Below are 21,041 nucleotides of genomic sequence, written 5' to 3'. Positions count from 1 at the left end.
TTAATAGATTTCCAAGTTGGGCAAAATCTTCTCGATTTGGTTGCTTTCAAAGTTCGGTCATACTACGAATCTGAGTTGCCTTATTCAAGTAAATCAATAGAGTTTCATCAAACCTTCTCAATACCAGGTTGCCATAACCAACATCTTTTCGAAGCATAACCAACATCTTTTCGAAGCATCAATTGCTTTGAGATACAATTTATCGAGTACAAAGAGAGAGAGAGAGAGAGAGAGAGAGGCAAATTCATACAGAAACAGTAACCAATAAGAGAACACAAAATGACCGACTCACATGTAATTTTACACTAAAATCACATGTGATTCATATGACTTTGGCTGCAACCTGAGGTCGTGGGCCTGGTCGGCCCCTCACCCTATCGTTGACCACATCCTTCAATTGCATGTAAACGCACATGTGATTTAGCCGTTTTCTTGTTCTCTTATTTTGACCATGTTCTCGTTTGATCTTTCTTCCATATGTGTGTGTGTTTGTGTATGTGTGGGTTCTAAAAACAAAAAAAAAAAGATTATCTTAATTTTAATTTGTTTTTAATATTTGTTGCTCAATTACGTTTTTCTAGTACTAGTAAAAAGAAAGAAAAAAATTGATATTAAACTGATACAAATTACACCATCCTCGTTTTTCTACAGTTAAATTACGTAATTTTACCTCAATTGTGAAGAAGTCTATGCAACAACTCTCATAAACGTCAATGTCAATAAGTTTTAGCTCTAACCGACACCATCATCATATCTTCTCTTTTCCCTTAGTTTCGCTACCGGTCGAAAACTTGCCTAGGTTGCAAAAAGTTTCAAGCGTTCAAGTAGAGCTCAGTAATTTGCGGCATTTGTGCAAAAGCACTTAATATTGTCGTCACTATTATTTAACATTTCAAAATATGCACGTAAGGAATCTCTTAGAAAGCAAGCATGTTATTTTTTTTATCCAATACAAAATTTCCGTCAAACCAAACATAAAGCTGGAATAGAATTTAAATTCAAATCTTACCAAATCCCACAAACCGAACTTGTTTCTAGTATTTTTAGTCGTAAATATTTTCTTCTTCATAGGCAACAGGTTTTGCATAGATATTCATTGTAATTTATGGCTAAAATAAAGCATATGCAACTTCATGAAGCAAACACAGAGGTTATTGGAAACTTATTAAAGTCGTGTATAATAACTATAAGCTACTTTATTTTGAGACTTATCGTAAAAGTCTTGTTTGAATGACATAAGCTCGTTTATAAGTACTATTTCAATAAGCTTTATGAGGTTTTTTTGCCACTTCGTTTCATATTTGACCTAATATCGTATAATTTAAACAATATTTGGGCAAAATTACTGGCAACTCTAACCGACCCAAATGGAACCCGCCTCCAAGGACATCAACAGGAGCACTTTTGGTTCACTCACTAATTAAAACTAGAAGGGTCTGGGATCGAAACCGGGATCCGCCTTGTATTTAGACAAAATTGCGTCATCACTTTGCCAACGGAACTATACGCCAAAAGTATTAATTTATATTAATATTTAGTATTTATCTATTAATTGATATTAGTTATTAATAAATAGATATTAATGTTAATTTTTAATTATCAACTATGATCAGTCGTATTTTATTATTAATAAATACCTTTTATTTCTTGAATTTATGAATTATTATTGGTCATATTTTATTATTAAATATTACTAATTGTTTTGAATTACTTTTAGTAATATTTTAATTATTCTTATTTATTGTTATTATCTTAATAAATTTAGTCGACCAAAAATCAAATAAAACAATTTCAAAAATGCTTTTATAAATTCTAAAATTCAAAAATCCATCGTAAATTATATGGGAAAATTCAATTACCAATTACATTTTATGTTTTTGACATATCATTTTTGTATACACATATATATAACTAAAGAGTATTAAAAATATTACAAATTTTTGTACAATATTGTTATTTTAGAACTGATTTAGAGAGAATACTGACAACTATACATTAAAACTAAATTCTGATAAGTGATTTAAATAAAGTAACTAACCTCCAGCGTTTTGGCTTTTACCTCTATTTCAGTCAATTTTATTTTTTAAACCGGGACCTGAGCATGCATGTTAACTTGCATTCTCCGATGAAAACTTACAATTAACTTGAGGAAAACTATTATTATTGATTTTGTGTACTTTATGTATTAATGTTTGTTCTTTTATCGAAGATAGTCGAAAATATTCAGTTTAACGTATGTTTTTAATATAACTTGTTGACCATCTACTTTTATATTTTTTTTTTATGATTTCTTTATCAAAAACAATGAGACTTGATATGCACATATATAGAGAGAAAATGTTTACTTTGCAAACCACGTTATTTGTACAAATCGTATAAACCTCATTCAACCAATCATAATTTTTCATTTTGTTCATTTTTTTTAATTATGAGATGTTGATTAATCGTTTTTATTGTAGAGAGTGTTAATCATGGATATTATCATCTTCATTATTTTAATTTTAGAGAAATACATGAAACAGTTTCATTAAAATTTCATTAAGTATTATATAAAACAACTTAATCAAAAAAAGTATTATATCCAAACAATTTCACAAGATTAAACAATTTTAATGAAAAAATTTCATAAGATTGAACAATGAAATCAACAGATGAGGATGGTTTACACGGTTTATACAAATTGGATGGTTTGCATTTGATCGTTCATCTCTTTTTATATGTATAATATCCCACCAATACCATTAATTTGGAGTGACCTTATTTCTCAATAACTTGTTTATTCCATTGATTAGGTGGATTATATGTGATGAGTGACTCATCATGCTTTCAATTGGTTGCTCCAATTGTGAAGTTGCACCTTGTGAAGGTGGTCCTTGATGGAGCTCTAAAAAGTGTAGTTGCCAAAATAGATCAAAATGTAATTTTTAGGCTTTTCAGACTTAACCGAGCTTTTTCAGGTCGAGTTTTTTTGGCCGAGCCTGCTACCAAATTTCGACCTAATTGGGCTTTGAGGTCTAGCCCCAACCACGCTTCACGTAATCAGGTTCACTAGGTCCAAGCTTTTTCAGGTCGAGCTTTCATTCTTTGACGTATTTGTATGTCTTTGTAAATAGATATATGAAAATTTGCATACCATTTAAATCCATACGCAGTTCTAGTGATTAACGGAATTCAAACTCATAAAAAAATACAGATACAAATCAAACAAATAAACAGATTTCTAGATAACTAGTTACAACCACCATCTTTAATAGATGTCTAAATGATGTAGCAATTAATGATGGTGCCGTGTGCGTAATGTCCTAAAACTCGGATGACCAATATGTAATAAAAGAAAGTTTTGTGGTCGGATTGCAAAAAAGAAAACTTGATTTGAGGAAAAACCATAGAAAGATACAAACCTTGTTCAAATGCGGCACACAGCTCTGATGATATGAATGTGGAATTATTTGGCCTTTTTCAAATTTAAAGTTTTGTGGCAAAATTATAAAATAAAAAAGTTTATTTTATTAAGCACCAAATTTGGCTGGTTGTTAGGATTTGTGGTCTTTCTTTTTCAGGTCATGGGTATTTTTGGAACAGCCGGCACCCACGTGAAAAAATAATAAAATAATAAAACATTAAAACATTAATAAATCTATATTATATTATAAAATATTTAATAAAAACTCTTAAAAAATATTTTTTATGTATGAAATATTGTACATTGATGTATATTACTTAAAATTTCAGATTACAAGTAAATTATGCACAAGTACAACTTTTTAAAGTTCCATACTTGAATTCGTCTAACTAACTACAGATAAACACAATCAAATACAGGATAAACACATCTCATTTTAATTATAAAAAATCTAAAATATAATTAGGATAATTATCGAGTTCTGACAAAATAATTAATTATTATCTTTATAGGAAAATTATATTATTAAACCAAATATAAATTATTTCGTTATTGAACCTCAATTATATTGTAATAAAAAAATTGAATTAAAAATTACACAAAATATAAGAAATTTTAAATAGTTAATTTGATACTAATATCGATATATTTTTGTCAAATTTTTATGATATCTTCAAATTTATATTTTATCAAAAATAAAAACATCATCGTTTTTTCAAAATCATATAAGACCATATTATAACATCGACTGAGATAAAGAATAAAATAAAATATTAAAATCAAGATGTATATCTCGCTGCATTGCACGGGTATCCTTCTAGTAATAATTAAAAAATTAAATCTGATATTAGAGTTGTCCTATCACTTTTCTTCAAACCAAATAATTACTCGTAAAATGTTTTTGGATTGAATAAAAAAATTAAAATATGCTGATATAGGAATTGGATATGAAGAAATTTGATTACTAAAAACTGGAATAAAAATTTATCAGATAAATTGGAATCCGTTTGTTTGATTCATTAAATGTAGTTCTGGAAATGTAATGACAAATGATAACTAAACAGAATACCCTTGTATATTGTTTTGGAATGATGGTGGTGGGCGATGACGATGGATGGTGGTTAGCTAGTCTCAAATAAAGATATGCAAAGAACCGGTTAATTGATTTTGGACTGGTAAAAACTGAGAACCGATCCAAAAAGGGTTGGTTAAAAAACGACCATAGATGAAATTCTGTTTTGATCTTAATTTTTGAACCTAGTACCGGTCCTTAGCTGATTAAAAAAAGCCCGAAAACTAGTCTGGTTAATGCCCGAATGTCATATTAAAAACCAGTCAAGACCGGTTGCTTATATCTAAATTATTTGTCATACTAAAAGTTAAAACAATATTAAAAACAATAATTTATGGTCATCAATGATGAACCTAGTCAAAAAATATAAAAATTATGAAAATACCCCAATTCTGTCGATGGTTTATTAGAAGAAAATAGAGGATGCTACAGAGGTAAGCACCGTTTAATTTAATCATTTAAAAATAACTAGAAGGGTACTTGTGTAATGCAACGAGATGTATTTCGATTTTAATGTTTTATTTTATTCTGTCTTCGTCGATGTTATAATACGATTTATGTGATACCAAAAAAATGATATTGTTTTTATTTTTTGAATAAAATATAACTTTGAAAATATCATAAAATTTTGAAAAAACATATATCGATTTTTGTATCAAATTAAATATTTAAAAGTTTTTGTTTTTTTTGTGTGTGTAATTTCTTTAATTCTATTTTTTATTATAATTTAATTTAGATTTAATAATGAAGTAATTTATTTTTAGTTTAATAATATAATTATTTTATAAAGATAGCATTTAGTATTTTTGAATTCAATGATTATCCTAAATATATTTTAGATTTTTTATTTTTAAAATGAGATAATTATCCAGAATTTGATTATGTTTATCTGCAGTTAGTTACACGAATTCAAAGAAGGTGCTTTAGTAAGTTGTGTTTACGCATAATTTACTTGTAATATTGAATTTTAAGTAATATGCATCAATAAACAGTACTTCATGCATAAAAAATGGTTTTTAAGAGTTTTTGTCAAATGCTTTATAATATAGTATAGATAAAAAAATATTTAGGCGGCAAAAATTAAAAAAAAAAACAAATTGAAGATATAAATAATATTCAAGTTGAAAAGATTAAAAAAACGATCACGTCAAAAGAATTACTTAGGTGTTGTTTACCGAACGCTTACCCGGCTAAGCGCTTACCAAGTCACTTTACTTTACCGGATAAATATGGCAATGACTAAGAATCTTACCCAGTAAGAACGAAGACAAGAATCGAGACTTTTACCTGGTAAGTGAGGACGAGGACTCTTACTATAGTTAGCGCTTACAGGGATAAATTGTTGCATACGATGCGTTTTAGTGAATAAAATCTTACCTGATGAGTAAGTGATAGTGTTGAATTTTACCGTAAGTGCTTACCGGGTAAGTGTTTAGGTAAACGGTCCCTTAATTTATAATGTAATAACTTAATAAACTTTTTATTTCTTATGATTAATTAGCTTACAAGTAAATGAACTTTCAAGTTATTTTATAAAAATAGTTGTTCATTTTATTATTTATACTAGAATAATACTCGTGCAATGCTGCGAAATACATCTTCATTTTAATGTTCCACTTTATTTTTCGTCTCTGTTGATATCATACAATTTGTGTGGCTTTGAGAAAGATAATGTTTTACTTTTAAATAAAAATAAATTTGAAGACATCATAAAAATTTGAAAAGATATATCAATATTAATATCAAATTAACTATTTAAAAGTTCTCGTTGTTTTGTACAATTTCTTTAATTCAAATTTTTATTATACTTTAATTTAGGTCAAAATGACGTAATTTATTTTTGGCTTAACAATAATTTTTTTTATAAAGATAATGATTCTGTTAGAATTCAATAATTATTCTAATTATATTTTAGATTTTTATATTTAAAATGAAAGGTTTATCTTGTATTTGATTAGGTTTATCTACAGTTAGTTATAGAATTCAAAAATGAAGCTTTAATAAGTTGTACTTACGCACAAGTTACTTGTAATCTTGAATTTTAAGTAATAAGCATCAATAAAAAGTATTTCATGCATAAAAAATGTTTTTTAAGAGTTTTTGTTAAATGTTTTATAATATAGTATAGATGCATCAATAAACAGTATTTCATGCATAAAAAAAGTTTTTAAGAGTTTTGTTAAATGTTTTATAATATAGTATAAATATGTATTTATCATCATTTTTTTAAACTCAAAAGGACCTGTCAAAGATTGTTTAGGACCATAGGCCCGGATATGGTCCTAAATTATTGGCCAATGCTCCAAAAAGAACCGACCTTTTTAGGATCAGTTAGAACTGGATTCTTCCAGCCCTCTAGTTTTAAGGTCATTAAATTTCTGATGTTTTAAATAAATAAACTCAAAATGATGATTATATCAGTTTGTTTGAAGTTAAGCCCAATGCCTGAAATGTTTAAAGTTTGTTTGTTCTCGTAATTTTATTTTTATTAGAAATCATTTCAGATATTTGATTCTTAGTTAAAAAAATGAAATTATTTATTACATCAAATATATTATGAAAACCTTATAAAAACCAGGTTTTGTTGTAATGTCAGTAAATTATTTGGGATAACTCACTCTATGAACATTTTACATTTGAGCTTCATTTAAGAGTTTAAATAGCTAAAAAATATCCATTATATCATGATTCAATGAAGCAAATTTGATTCAAATTTCAGTGGTGTTTGGGATTGCTTATAAAAATAACTTATTGACTTATCCGGTGTGTCACCTGTAATAAGCATTTTTGAGTGTTTGGATAAACAACTTATACCGGTGCCAAACCGGTAATAAGAAGTTTTTGAAGAAGTTAAACCCTTCTAACATATAATAAGTTGATAAAGGTTTTTGTAGAAAAGAATAAGTTATTTCAAATAAGCAATCTCAAACACCCCTCAGTTTAAGATGTTGAGTAGATCAAAAGGGAAAATTGCATTAAAATGAAGCTAACTTTGACCTAATTCTTATTTTGAGGAACCAATTTTCAAACTCATATTTTAAGGATCTCAAGCAAACGTTTCATATAATTAAGGGTCTTATTTACCTATTGACCTACTAATAATAACATGGTGTAGGTGAATGTCAGCTAAGATTTCATATCATAATTAAAAGTTACAAAAATAAATAAAAATAAGGACATGGCAAATTTTGTATAAAGACATATTAAGGTAACCGGTTAATTAAACCCTTAAATATATGAAAAGTTTGTCTACCTTTAAATGATGATCTTGAAAGTTGGTTCTTTAAAATATGAATGAGGTCAGAGTTGGTTTCATTTTGATCAAATTTTCACAAATCAAAAAATATATTCAGAAACTATGTTCAATGTTACAGCTGATAACATACATAAAAAGTACACTTATATATGGCATGAAAAACTAGGTAAGAATTTATGTTATTTAATATAAAAAAAGTAGGTTAAATGCACCCCTACCAAGTACCAACTAATTTACTTTTCACACACATCAACGTTAATACATGATTTGACCAGATTCTGACATAAAAGAGATGCATTAAAGCATCCGCAATGGTCAAGTCTTCAAAAGACTTGATTTATTTGGCACATCGGATTTCCGCTAAACAAAAAACATTTTAAAATACTTACTCCAATGGTCAAATCTTTCAAAAGCTTTTTTGTATTTAATAATCAACGAGGACACGGTTGAGGGAGTAAAATGAAAATATATTTGAAAAAGCTAAAACTTCAAAAAGTTATTGGAGGCCAGATCTTTCTTTAATCAACCAAAAAGTTGTGTCATAGAATTTTTTTCACTACAAGACGAAATAACAGTCAAAATCACCCCACATGAGCCATTTGCAATAGTAAAGGGCAATTTTATATAAAAGAATAAAAAAAAATTATATTTTTGTTCCCAAATAGTATGTATGTGGGACTCATCCGTACCCACAAACCCCAAATCTCCCCCAATAAAGTAAAATACCTCTCCAAAGGCAATTTTTGTGATGATTTTGTAAAAAAAATCCAAAAAATAGTCATTTTATTAGTATATCATGTATAAATTGATATTTTGGTTAATCTTCCGACCATATCCTACAATACAATCAACCCATTTAAAAAGACTTTTTAAATAATAAAAAGTCATTAATAATCTTATATTAAAAAGCTTATACTGTCATTTTGTGTTATTTATTTAATGAAGGATTTAATACAAATAAATATAACCATACTTTTTCTAAAATATATTTAACAACATTTTGTATATATATATTTAAAGTTATAAATTATTAGGGAAAAAGTTATAAGTAGTGACCTCAAGTGCAACTCCAACTAGGTTTTATGGAATTGTCTTCAAGACATCAATGTAAGAGATGATTACTTTGGCTCATTCAATTTTTTTTTAATAAATTATATCATTATAATAATTTCGTTAATACTTTTGAAATAAGTCTAATATTAAATATTTTTTTAATTTAATCATATTATTTATATTATATTATAAAGCATTTGACAAAAACATTTAAAAACAATTTTTTATGCATAAAATACTGTCTATTGATGCATATTACTTAAAATTCAAGATTACAAGTAGAATGAGCATTAGAACATCTTATTAAAGCTCCATGTTTTGAATTTTTGTAACTAACTGCAGATAAATATAATCAAATACATAATAAACATCATTTTAAATATAAAAATATCTAAAATATAATCAAGATAATCATTAAGTTCTAACGAAATTCTTAATTATTATCTTAAAAAAATATTTTATTAAATCAAAAATAAATTAGTTAATTTTTAAACTTCAATTGAATTATAATAAAAAATTGAATTAAAGAAATTACATAAAAACGATAATTTTTAAATAGTTAATTTGATATTAATATTGATTATTTTTTGCAAAACTTTATAATATTTTCAAATTGATATTTCATTGAAAAATAAAAGCATTTTCGTTTTCTTAAAACCACATAAGATCGCATTATAACATCGATAGACCCAAAATATAAACCGAAAGATTAAAATTAAGATGTGTCTCGCTGTATTGCGCGAGTATCCTTCTAGTTATATATAATAAATACTATGGAATTATTTTCAATACTTACATTTTAGTTATTTATTTAATTTGTTTTTATATCATTTACTTTTTTATTTTTCAACTTACACTTTATCCAATCAATCGTATACTATAATATATTAACTAAAATACATTCAAAATATGTTTCTTTTTGACAAATTATTCCATTATAATCCTTTGGTCAATACCTCTACTATTAAATATTTTTTTTTAATTTAATCATATTATTAAATGATATAACTAATTATTTTTATAAATTATTATTAATACTTACACTTCATATCTTTATAGTTATTTATTTTATTTTTCATTTTAAACTCTTATCATATTAATATACACAATTATATATCAAGTAAAATACGTTTTTTTTTATAAATTACACCATTATATCTTCAAGGTACACGTCATATTACATGTTCTTAGTATGCAAAACCTATGCAACGTACTTACCATTACAGACACAACCACTAACATCCTCTCAACATGTTGTTATTGCAATCGGGACGTTAACGATAACCATTGCGTAAGAGTGGTATTAACACGAGTACCTAATGCCTACAGTTACACCACCATAGAAATATTAGAAATTTCTCGATGCAGCTACACTGATTACCTTCTATAAATACCGATTAAAAGTGTTCAAAGAACTTTTAGATTATAATTATACTCACGAATATGTTAATTTAAATGATTGATAATATTGCAAATGTTAACAAGTAATAACGTCTTTTTTATTTTATAAAACAATGATTAGATAAAGGATCGTGCGAGAATATGAGTTAAAATGAGAAGCGTAAGAAGAGATCTGCACACTTGATCAATTTTAATATCACCCTCACCCTATGAATTGCACTTAATATGAGAATTGGTTCGGTACATCTCGGTGCATCTCATTACTGTTTATCTTCAATTATGATTGATTCAACGTGAAGATCCCTTCTCATCATAACTTTCATTCTCACAGAAACTCAACTCATAATGATTATTCTTTTTTTTTCTTAAATAGTACAACTTTAATAAAATAATAATTATAAAAAAGCTTTTTTACCCTTAAAAATACATTAAAAAATATTTTAATTAATACATTATTAATTACATAATATGAGGTTCCGTTTTTCTAATGGAAGTTCTTGGGTGTGCAAATTTCAAAGTTTTGTTTGAAAATTTTGTCATGCATTTATGCGGTTTTGGTGGTTGAAGTATCATACAAATTTCATTAAACTTATAGTTGAAAAGTTTATCTGTGTTTATAGGTATATGTAAGGGGTGTTTGGGATTGCTTATTTTATCTGCTTATTGACTTATTTCAGTCTGGCACCGGTGATAAGCTAACACCTAGTGTTTGGATAAGAAAAAAGAAAACTGCTTATACCGGTGCCAAACCGGTAATAAGCAGTTTTTGATAAGTTAATCCGTCATGACTTATRAAAAACTGCTTATTACCAGTTTACCATTTTAACCCTATTACCCTTTATACCTATCTTTTTTCCTCCATATAACATCGATCTCAATCTTCTCCCTTCTCCCTTCTCCATATAACAACATCAATCTTCTCTTTGTCCTTTTTGGTCATTTTACATATATAAGCAAAATTTGTCAAACACTAAAAAACAACTTATTAGCTTATTGCAGTTTGGTACCGCTGTAAGCTAATCCAAACACTTTTTACAAAACTCCAGTTTGATACCACATAAGTTAATAAGCACTTTTACAAAAAAAACATAAGTTGTTTTAAATAAGCAATCCCAAACACCCCCGTAATTATATTTTGCAAATGTTTTTTAATTACAAGGGTCTAATCAATTGAGAACTCTGTATGTCTCCTTCACCATTTTCTTTCTCTCTCAATACCAGATTCTAGCTGTTGTTTCCTCAAGTGTCTATCTGTATCCACCTGTTCTTCAAAATTCCAATCAATGATAACACTTGAATCATTTTCCGGCCATGGGTTTACAGTCAAGTTTTCACAATTGCTAGAGTGTGTCATCATAATACGTTATTCCATATCTTGAAATCCATATGTTGATGAAGTGGGTTTACGGTGGAGTTACAGTTTGTGATCCCGTATCTTGAAACTTATATGTTGATGGAGTGGGTTTAGGAAGGAGTTAAGAGTGATATCAATGTGTTATCCCATATCTTGAAACCTATATATTAATCCGATGATCACAATATGCTATTCACACTTCATAAATCCATCACGGTGATCACAATGGGTATCACATCGTGTATACAGTAGGTATTCGTATGTATATGTGGGTATACAGAACAAATGATCCTAATTAATGTATCACAATGAGATGTTCACACAGGAGAATAGATGAGAGATAATATTTCTAAAATACCTAAAATGTTCTTTAATTATAATTTATAAGTCAAAATTACCAAAATTATATTTTCTAATTTATCATTTGATTTATGGTTGAGATTGGATCTCATAGATCTCACAAAATACTTGATTCTCCATTGAATAACTCCCTATAATTATACGTATATGTATGTGTGTGTATATATATATGTATATATAGAGAGAGAGACTTGGGATCACGTAAGACCAGCATGTTTTCGTGAGACCCGTAAAACCATTTTTTTACACTTGAATTTCACAGCAAAATGTTGTGAAGGTAACCTTCACAGTGTTTTTGCTGTAAAAGTTCGACTTTTTTACTTTCACAGTAGTTTCAAATGTAAAAAATAGTCTTACGTGTCTCACAAAAACAGACTGGTCTCACGTAAACCCAACCTATATATCTTTTTTATAAATTAGTACATGTTAATTTATAGTTATATATATATATATATATATATATAGAAAGAGAGTTTGGTTCAAATACAACTCATCGCATTTGTACAATCAATGCAACCCAATAAATTGATATATTTATGGAAATGATGAGAGTTCATTTATTATGATTTGAATATTTATGGAAGATGAATATGGTTCATTAATTATGATCAACACTTTATACTAGGAAACAATCAAAAATTTTATGAAATCACATATTAATCAAATAAAATGGACGGTTGAGATTGTGTTGTATTGGTTGCATAAATGTCAATGGTTGTATAATAACCAACGCTCTCTCTCTCTCTCTCTATATATATATATAATGTGATTGAATACTTATTGGAATGATATTTGAAAGTATTTAAAATATACTTGCTTGCTTGTTTGTATAAAATGCCAAATTTTTATATTATCTTTAAAATTCAAAACTTTCATGAAGTTCTATTTGACTTTTTATTTTATATATATATATATATACGTTGTTGTGTCATCTTTTATCATAGAAAAAAGTAAATTGAAATTTATTTTAGGAGTATTATTAGATTTATGATTACATTAAATTATAATTTTATTATGAACTTATAGGAATTTATATGATAATCAAACATTTTTATGTTATATTTTACAATCATATAACTTGTGCTTAAAGTTTATTGAAAATTAAAACTCTGCTTCGTTTTCATAACACTGCTTGAAGCAACGTTTTACTGAACTTTATGTAACACCACCAAAAATAAGAGAAAATAACCACAAAAAAATTTGGATAAATATGAAATCACGAGGTTTTCAGTCAAAAATGGAACTATATGAAACGTTTACAATAAGAAAAATGGGTTGCGGGTACCAATCTTCTAACCTAAATCAATTTTAAAATTTGGATTACAGTCGGGTATCGATACAATCACCAAAAGGTAACCCAAAAGTGCCTCTACCGGGATCCAACGCTCCCCTCAAGCATTTGTAGCTCTTCCACCTAAAAAACCCTGATATACATGTCATTTAAGAAAAGTTTTAAACTTATGCCTAATGAATCCAAACAGTTTAAATACAAGTTATAAACGTGAAACACAATCTTTACCAAAATCAATAATTTCAAAATTCCATTTTCAAAACTATAAAGTCTTGCCATGAAKAAGAAGAAGACTTGGTTTTCCATCGATAGCGACATAGCACAAAAATAAGCCACATATTTATGTTGATGAGCCTCACTACGGATCAATGGTCATCCAATTCAACCTTACACGGTGTATTAACTATAAACTCAAAATAATCTGAATTTTGCCAATCGACGAGTACAATTATTGAAAAGAGTCAACAATCCTAATACCATTTCATGAGTTGCAGAGGAAATTAAATTAACTCTGCTGAGATTTATTACAGAATTTAAACTCAAGTCTAAGACAACTATCTATCTAAGAGATAAAGCCCATCTTCCTGCCTCAAGGCTCACACCTTCCCCTTGCCCTTGCTAGAGCTCTCGACATGATACTTTCCTAAAAAAAGGTTTTCAGTTTTTAAAAAGCGAGGGTTAGACTGGAGGTCTAGTGAGTTCCCTCAATCACAAGAGTTCAGGCTTTAAACAATGCTTTAAAAACAAAATTGAAATCAACAATTAAATATACATGAATAACAAGACACGTTGCAACAGTTGAACACGCACACCGCCGACCAACCACTGGGCTCACATTTGCCCTTAATATGGGCTACACAAAACGATTTCATTTGCTCTATTCAGGTACACACCTTCCATTGTTCAAGACACCACTAGACAACCACCCACACGAGGAAGTCATATATTTAAATAACAAATTCTTGAGTGTATGGTACTTACAGTACGAGTTCAAGACATTTAACAACTTCAACATGAATAACAAGTGACCATTTGCCAAAAATGGAAAGCGTATAACTCATCTAAGGTCGATGCCTAATTACACACTCTGAGGCTAGGATTGCACCAACCCAAAACCTGAATTTGGATTAACAAAAGGTAAGTTCAAACCCCCAAAGAACCTTCAATTGAACCACTACTAAACCCTTAAATAATGGTCCAAGATATAGCCACCAACAACACTTTAAAGAAAAATTGAAAACTGTGAAACAATCGCTAACGCGACTTTGCATGCAGCCAAAGTCGCAAAGAAACCTGCATTCCCCACTATTTCACTTGCACATCCCTGCTCGAAAATCAAAACCCCAAAACCAATACCAAACCATATCTGCAACATTTCAGGGATTAAAATCCACATTAAATCAATGTGGAACCATCCTCAAATGGATCCAATTTAATCCCCAACATTAGATCCAAATTAGAGCTCCATTTTGGCAAGAATTGCCCAAATCCCTAGATTGTTGAATCTTACCCAACCACCATGGGAATTACTTACAGAACGAAAATCAGTAACAATTCGACTCCCTTAGATATTCTACAACAATATGATCATAAAGCCCAACCAAAATAATCTATCAACTCATAAAAACCTAATACCTAAATAAAATCCCACCCTGTCAAAGAGAAAAGAATATATGGATGAGATTCTTACCTGAAAATGGAGATCCAAACCCTTCTCTTCTTCAAACCTTATTGCTTTTGCTTTCCACATGAGGAACACACACACACACCCCTTCTCACTTTCATCCAGTAAAATGAGAAAGATTAACATCATTTCCCCTTTAGCCTCAAATTACATAAGTGACCGCTGCAGAAAACACCACTTTTCATCTTCACCTTTCAACTTCATTAATTTACCAAAAATATAGAAGTTAGGTTACACATGGTCGATAGCATTGAGACCCCCCATGATCTTAGACATGCTCACTGATACGTACTAAGTATTTAGTACGTAAAGTACCTTTTTATTCTCTTTTAGATAGGTTATTTTGCTTTCATATCCCAACTTTGAGTCATTTTGTCTCTTTTCTCTATTTTTATGCTGAAGTAAATGATGAATCTATGTTTAGTGGATTTTGGTCTAAATTGATCTTATTTTGGACARATTGGAGCAGGTTGATRCTGTGGAAATGTGGTAGCATGACCTGATGGCTGATAGAGAGATGGACGAGACCTAGAGGTGATTGACATGACTTTGGAAGACATGTGAAAGGCTTCTAAAGTTGCATTAGCTGTATTTTGCTCAGATTAGCTGGAGCATTACAAGACTTATATTAGTTCCTTTCTAATTAGTAGTTTGTAATATGTACTTTTTAGTTGCTTTTGAACTAGGAAGGGGTGAAAAGACTATTTTGCCCCCACACAATCCTTAGTATAAATAGGAGTTGTTGGGAGGAGTTTAAGACACACCTCACACCTCATTTTGCATTCTCCCACTATTCTCTCAAGTAGTTCTCCCAACTACTTCGAGAAGAAGTTTCTTTCTTTAAATATTATAAATCCTTTGGCATTTCAAGTTTCTTTAATCGCTTTCATTTACTCGCTTTATTTACTTGCTTTATTTATATTATCGTTATTTACATTCCGTCTTTAATTTATTTACGCTTACTTGCATTTTATTTCCGTTATTTATTTACTACGCTTTCCGCATCTTTATTATTCCGTTATTTATATTCCGTCATTTACTTTCCGCATTTAGTTTATGTCTTTACTTATCGCAATTTACATTTCTCGTTATTTACTTTTCGTCATGAGTAGCTAAKTTTATTAGCTCGRGTGTATGACGAAAAGGGTGRGTTTTTAAACCAAAATATAGTCGACCCTTTCATGTAACAATAATGTTTTACTTTTTCATTTCAAGTTTTATAAAACCAATGACACTTCTTGACGGGTTGATCACTTTGAAAGTGTTAAAGTGCCTTTGACTCTAAGCTGAGCCAATGTTTGCACGTCAACTTGGATGATATGGGAAGTAGACTTGAGAGAGTTGCTAACAAAGAGATTTGTTGTCCGTATTTTCTAAGTTGTTAATTCTCGACGGGTTGATCACTCTGAAGTGTTAAAGTGGAATGGATTCAGAAATGAACCATTCAGAACACGTCAACTTGAATGATATGGGAATACACTCGAGAGGGTGATTTTTAACAAAAAGATTTGTTTATCCATATATTTTGAAGACACCATTTGTCACTTTCACTGGTCTGGATACCTCATAGAGATATGGGTTGAAAGCTATAATATCAGTGCATTGGTGAAGTCCGAGAGGAATACCTTCAAAGTAATTGGTAAAAATAGTTGTTACTGATTGCATGYTGTAGCAATCTGTCAGCATGGTTTCATGCTGTAGCATTTTGACAGCATTGGTCGACTGGAAATAATTTTTACTTCTCACCCTAAAAGTCATACACCCTAGCTTACTTTATATTCTGTTATCTCCTGTTTTTAGTTGTATTAACTMTGTTCTAATCAAAGTCTTCGAATTCGTCTTCTGAAATCATTTCCTTAACTTTACTTTCTTTTAAACTTTTACTACGATCCCTGTGGACGATATCCGGTACTTGTACCACTTTTATTACTTGAAAAACGATATTGGGACTATTTGTATACTTGCTTTTGGTCCTAATTGTTGTTTGTGGCTGTGGTGTTTCACGGCCCATCACTCACTCATTATAAAGTACACCATAAAGTCAATGGCCAATGTTCGACTCCAAAGGGGTCCGCACCACAATGCCCCGATGTCTATTTCTAGCTACAATACGGGAATGACTATCCATTTTAAATCACAAAACTGACTCATATTCATATGGATCCATTGTATTACAATATAATATTTAACAACATATACAATACTAAATCATACCCAACATATATAAATTTCATGTGTAACAAGTGCTCAGGTGGGCAACATTCCTATCTTATTACAAAACCAACGTTTGCCAAAATCATTAAGATTTTATGATTCCAAACACTTTACAAAATTCAAATCATCCATGTTATAGCATCAAAGGGGCTCCCACATTTAGTTAGTCAAAGGGGTAATAAACCCCAAATTTTCTAAAATTACTTAAAATGGAACATAAATATCAAAATGTAAAACATTTAGTTTAAAAGCATTTGGGAGACTAAAAGGTAACATTTAGGCATGTACAACAGTTTTAGTAAAGTGTATAATGAACTCACGATATTAGGTTTTAACTAAAACCTAAAAACCAAGCAAATCCTGAATATAAGGATGAGATCTTTGAAGCTTTAACCACCAACACCTAAGTTTCTAGCTTGCAAGACTCTTAAATGCTCCTGAAAAGTTAGACTTTGGAACCCTAAAATCGCCTTTAAGACGAGAGAATATGAGGATGTGAAATGAATGGCTTCCCTAACCCTAGAATTGCCTTAAAACATGTATGCAAGTTTTTCCGAGACCTCGCTCGTCACCTGTGGTCGCAGAACAGGTCACCCACGTTGTTTCTCATGTGGTTTTGGCTCTTCCAAATCATTCCCGCATGAGATCCGCTCCTACCTATTATCTGAAAATACCAAAAAAGATGTTCCCCTGATCCCCTAAAATGAGGGTTGGGATGTATGAAAAACCGCCAAACCGCTCAACATGCCTAACCCAAACCTACTAACAGCCTAATTAAACTCAATCCGCTAAACTGCCCATTAAGAGGGTTGGAATTGGGTTAGCCTAGCTTAACCCAACCCAACTTATCACTAATATATGTAACTTTGATAAATATAAATATAAGTATAAATATAAGTATAAGTATAAATATAAATATAAATATAAATATAAATATAAATATAAATATAAATATAAATATAAATATAAATATAAATATAAATATAAATATAAATATAANATAAATATAAATATAAATATAAATATAAATATAAATATAAATATAAATATAAATATAAATATAAATATAAATATAAATATAAATATAAATATAAAGAGAGAGATTTGGGATCACGTGAGACCAACCTGATTTCGTGAGACCTGTGAGACTACTTTTTTTTTACACTTGAAACTACACAGCATAATACTATGAATGTTCGATTTTTTTTTACCTTCACTTTGCTATGAAGTTCAGGTCTAAAAAAGTGGTCTCACAAAAATAGACTGGTATAACGTGAACCATATATATATATATATATATATATATATGTGTGTGTGTGTGTGTGTGTGTGTATGTGTGTGTGTATCAATGTTCTAAAAAATGTGTTATGGCAGCATTATGGCACGCCATATAACGATGAGGCGTGGCCTCACCGCCACGTTAAAACCCGTGGCAAGACTCTTAAGGCATGGCTTGCAGTATGGTACGTTATGACGCGTTACTGTGGGTTATAAGGCATGAATGAGGATTTTTTGGTTTTCTTTTTGACCTTATATATATATATATATATATATATATATATATATATATATATATATATATATCATGGCTTATTAAATCAAATATGAATGTTTCTAATTATTCACGGGGGGAATTCATTAACCACAAATTGAAGGCGGGGAAGATTTTGAATTTAATTTCGATGATGAAAATAAACGATGAAGATTACATGGAAGGATAATTTCTTTATAAGATACATCTAATCTAATCTACCCTAATATGTTTTCGGCATATGATGTTAGAATTTTAGGGATCGTTTACCAAATACTTACCTTGTACGCACTTACGGGTAAAATTTAACATTGTTATTTAATTACCGGGTAAGATTTTAGTCCACCAAAACGACATTGTATGCAACAATTTACCCGGTAATCGTTTGCCATGGTAAGAGTCGTCGTCCTTACCGGGTTAGACTCTTGGTCTTTGTCTCGCTCTTACCGTGTAAGATTCTTGGTCCTTACCATATTCATCCGGTAAGGTAATGTGACTTGGTAAACGCTTACTCGGGTAAGTGTTTGATAAACGGCCACTTAGATTAGAGATATATGGATTATGAAATCATTAATAAAACATTCTTTTTGTTACGATCACTTTTTGTAAATTTTATCTATTTGATATGAAATTATGAATGCATGTATCTTCATTTGTTTGTAATTTTATATGGATTTAATTTGTTTAATCAGTATCGTTCATATACTATATATAAAGATTTGCCGCTTTAAGTCGCGCTTTGAAAAATGCCATGACCTCATCGTACCTGGTAAGACTTGAGGTTTGATCTTGCCTCCACGCCATGCCTCACGCCATTTAGAACCTTGATCAATATAGGGTATAATCTTGTGAGGACCAAAAAAAGGTTGAGAACCATGAGAACTGATCTAAGCCTTAATTTGGTTTTGATCCTATGGTTTTAATTGAAATCTATTTTTAAATTAAAAAAGGGCATAATTGTCATTTTGATAACAAGATTTACCAAATGAAACAAACAGATTCATTCACCAAATAAAACACACAGATCCACTATATAAAACACATAATCCGTTGTTGCTACTTGTTTAATTTCATTTCTTTCTAAATAATGGCTTTTTTTTTCCTATTTTAGAGATTATTAAACAGTAACGATTTTCTAATTAATATAGTTTTCTTAAAGAAATTATTGTTTTTTTATATTTGTTTTATAATTAAATTTAGGATTTTTAATCTACATGAGTTTTCTATGAATGAAATTTTAATGAATATGTTTGAATTTATTTTTGAAATTAATTATATTCTTGTGATTGGATTTGGAATTAGGCCACGTTATTCATGCTCAACGAAGAAGAATGTGGGAAGGAAGACCGACATGTGAGTCGCACATGACGTGGGTTAATATACTTTTAACTTATAATGTAAAAACATCTCTATTTAGAAGACTAGAACGCAGAGGCGGAAGGCCTGCTGGGCTATTAGGGGCCATGGCCCCTGAGGTTTTTTTTAGAAATACATTACACGTATGATYCATTTAAGGTTTTTTAATAATAAAAAATTGTTGGGCCCCTCCACTTTCATCCTGATTCTGCTTCCATAGTTCCATTTCAAAGTTCCATGCTTCCATTCCAAGTTTCCAAGTTCCAATTCTACAGACTGTGAGACCGTACGACCGTGCGATTGTACGAACCTGCGAGTGCATGTGCGACTTCGACTTCGACTTCGACCGTTCGACGGAAACTCCTCCGGCTTCGGCAATCGGCGACATTCCTCCAGAATCCAGTCCAGTGCGGCAGTGAGTTCACGACTGTGTGAGTGTGCCGTGTGCGAACTACGACTGACCTTAGTTCCGCCTCTGCCCTCTGCCTGTATCGACTGATTCGACGGTAACTCTATGCTATTATCGACTGACCGTGTGCGAACTACGACTGACCGTGTGCGAACTACGACTGACCGTGTGCGAACTACAAACTCTGTGCTATTATCGACGATTCGACGGTAACTCTTATAGTCTTATTGCTTTGCTTCTTGACTTCTTCTCCCCATTCCCATATGTATAAAATTCTACCGTATGTGCGTATGTCGGTATGTGATATGTCCGTATGTATAATATGTGTATAAATTTGCTTAGTGATTAGGTGATTTAGGTCTAAAATTTGTTTGATATTTTGATTGATTTGGTTTAAAATATTATTACTTGAGTTGAGTTGATCCTTGATTAACAGATTTGATGATATAAATCAAAGCTTTTAGCCTCTTATGTAGCCTTTCTTAGCCTGTTACGGTGTTACCTGTMTGGCTGTATATAAATCCATTATCCATGGCTGTTAAAATATTATGGCTGTAGCCTGTAAGTTACAGTGTACTGTGTACAAAGATGACCCAATAATCCAAGATTGCTACAGCCTACAAAGGTGGAATTGGAAGTTTGGAACAAGTGGTCAAG

The sequence above is a fragment of the Cynara cardunculus genome, assembly GCF_001531365.2.
Source record: "Cynara cardunculus var. scolymus isolate 2C chromosome LG 4, CcrdV1, whole genome shotgun sequence".
Taxonomy (NCBI): domain Eukaryota; kingdom Viridiplantae; phylum Streptophyta; class Magnoliopsida; order Asterales; family Asteraceae; genus Cynara; species Cynara cardunculus.
This window is presented reverse-complemented; position numbering follows the sequence as displayed.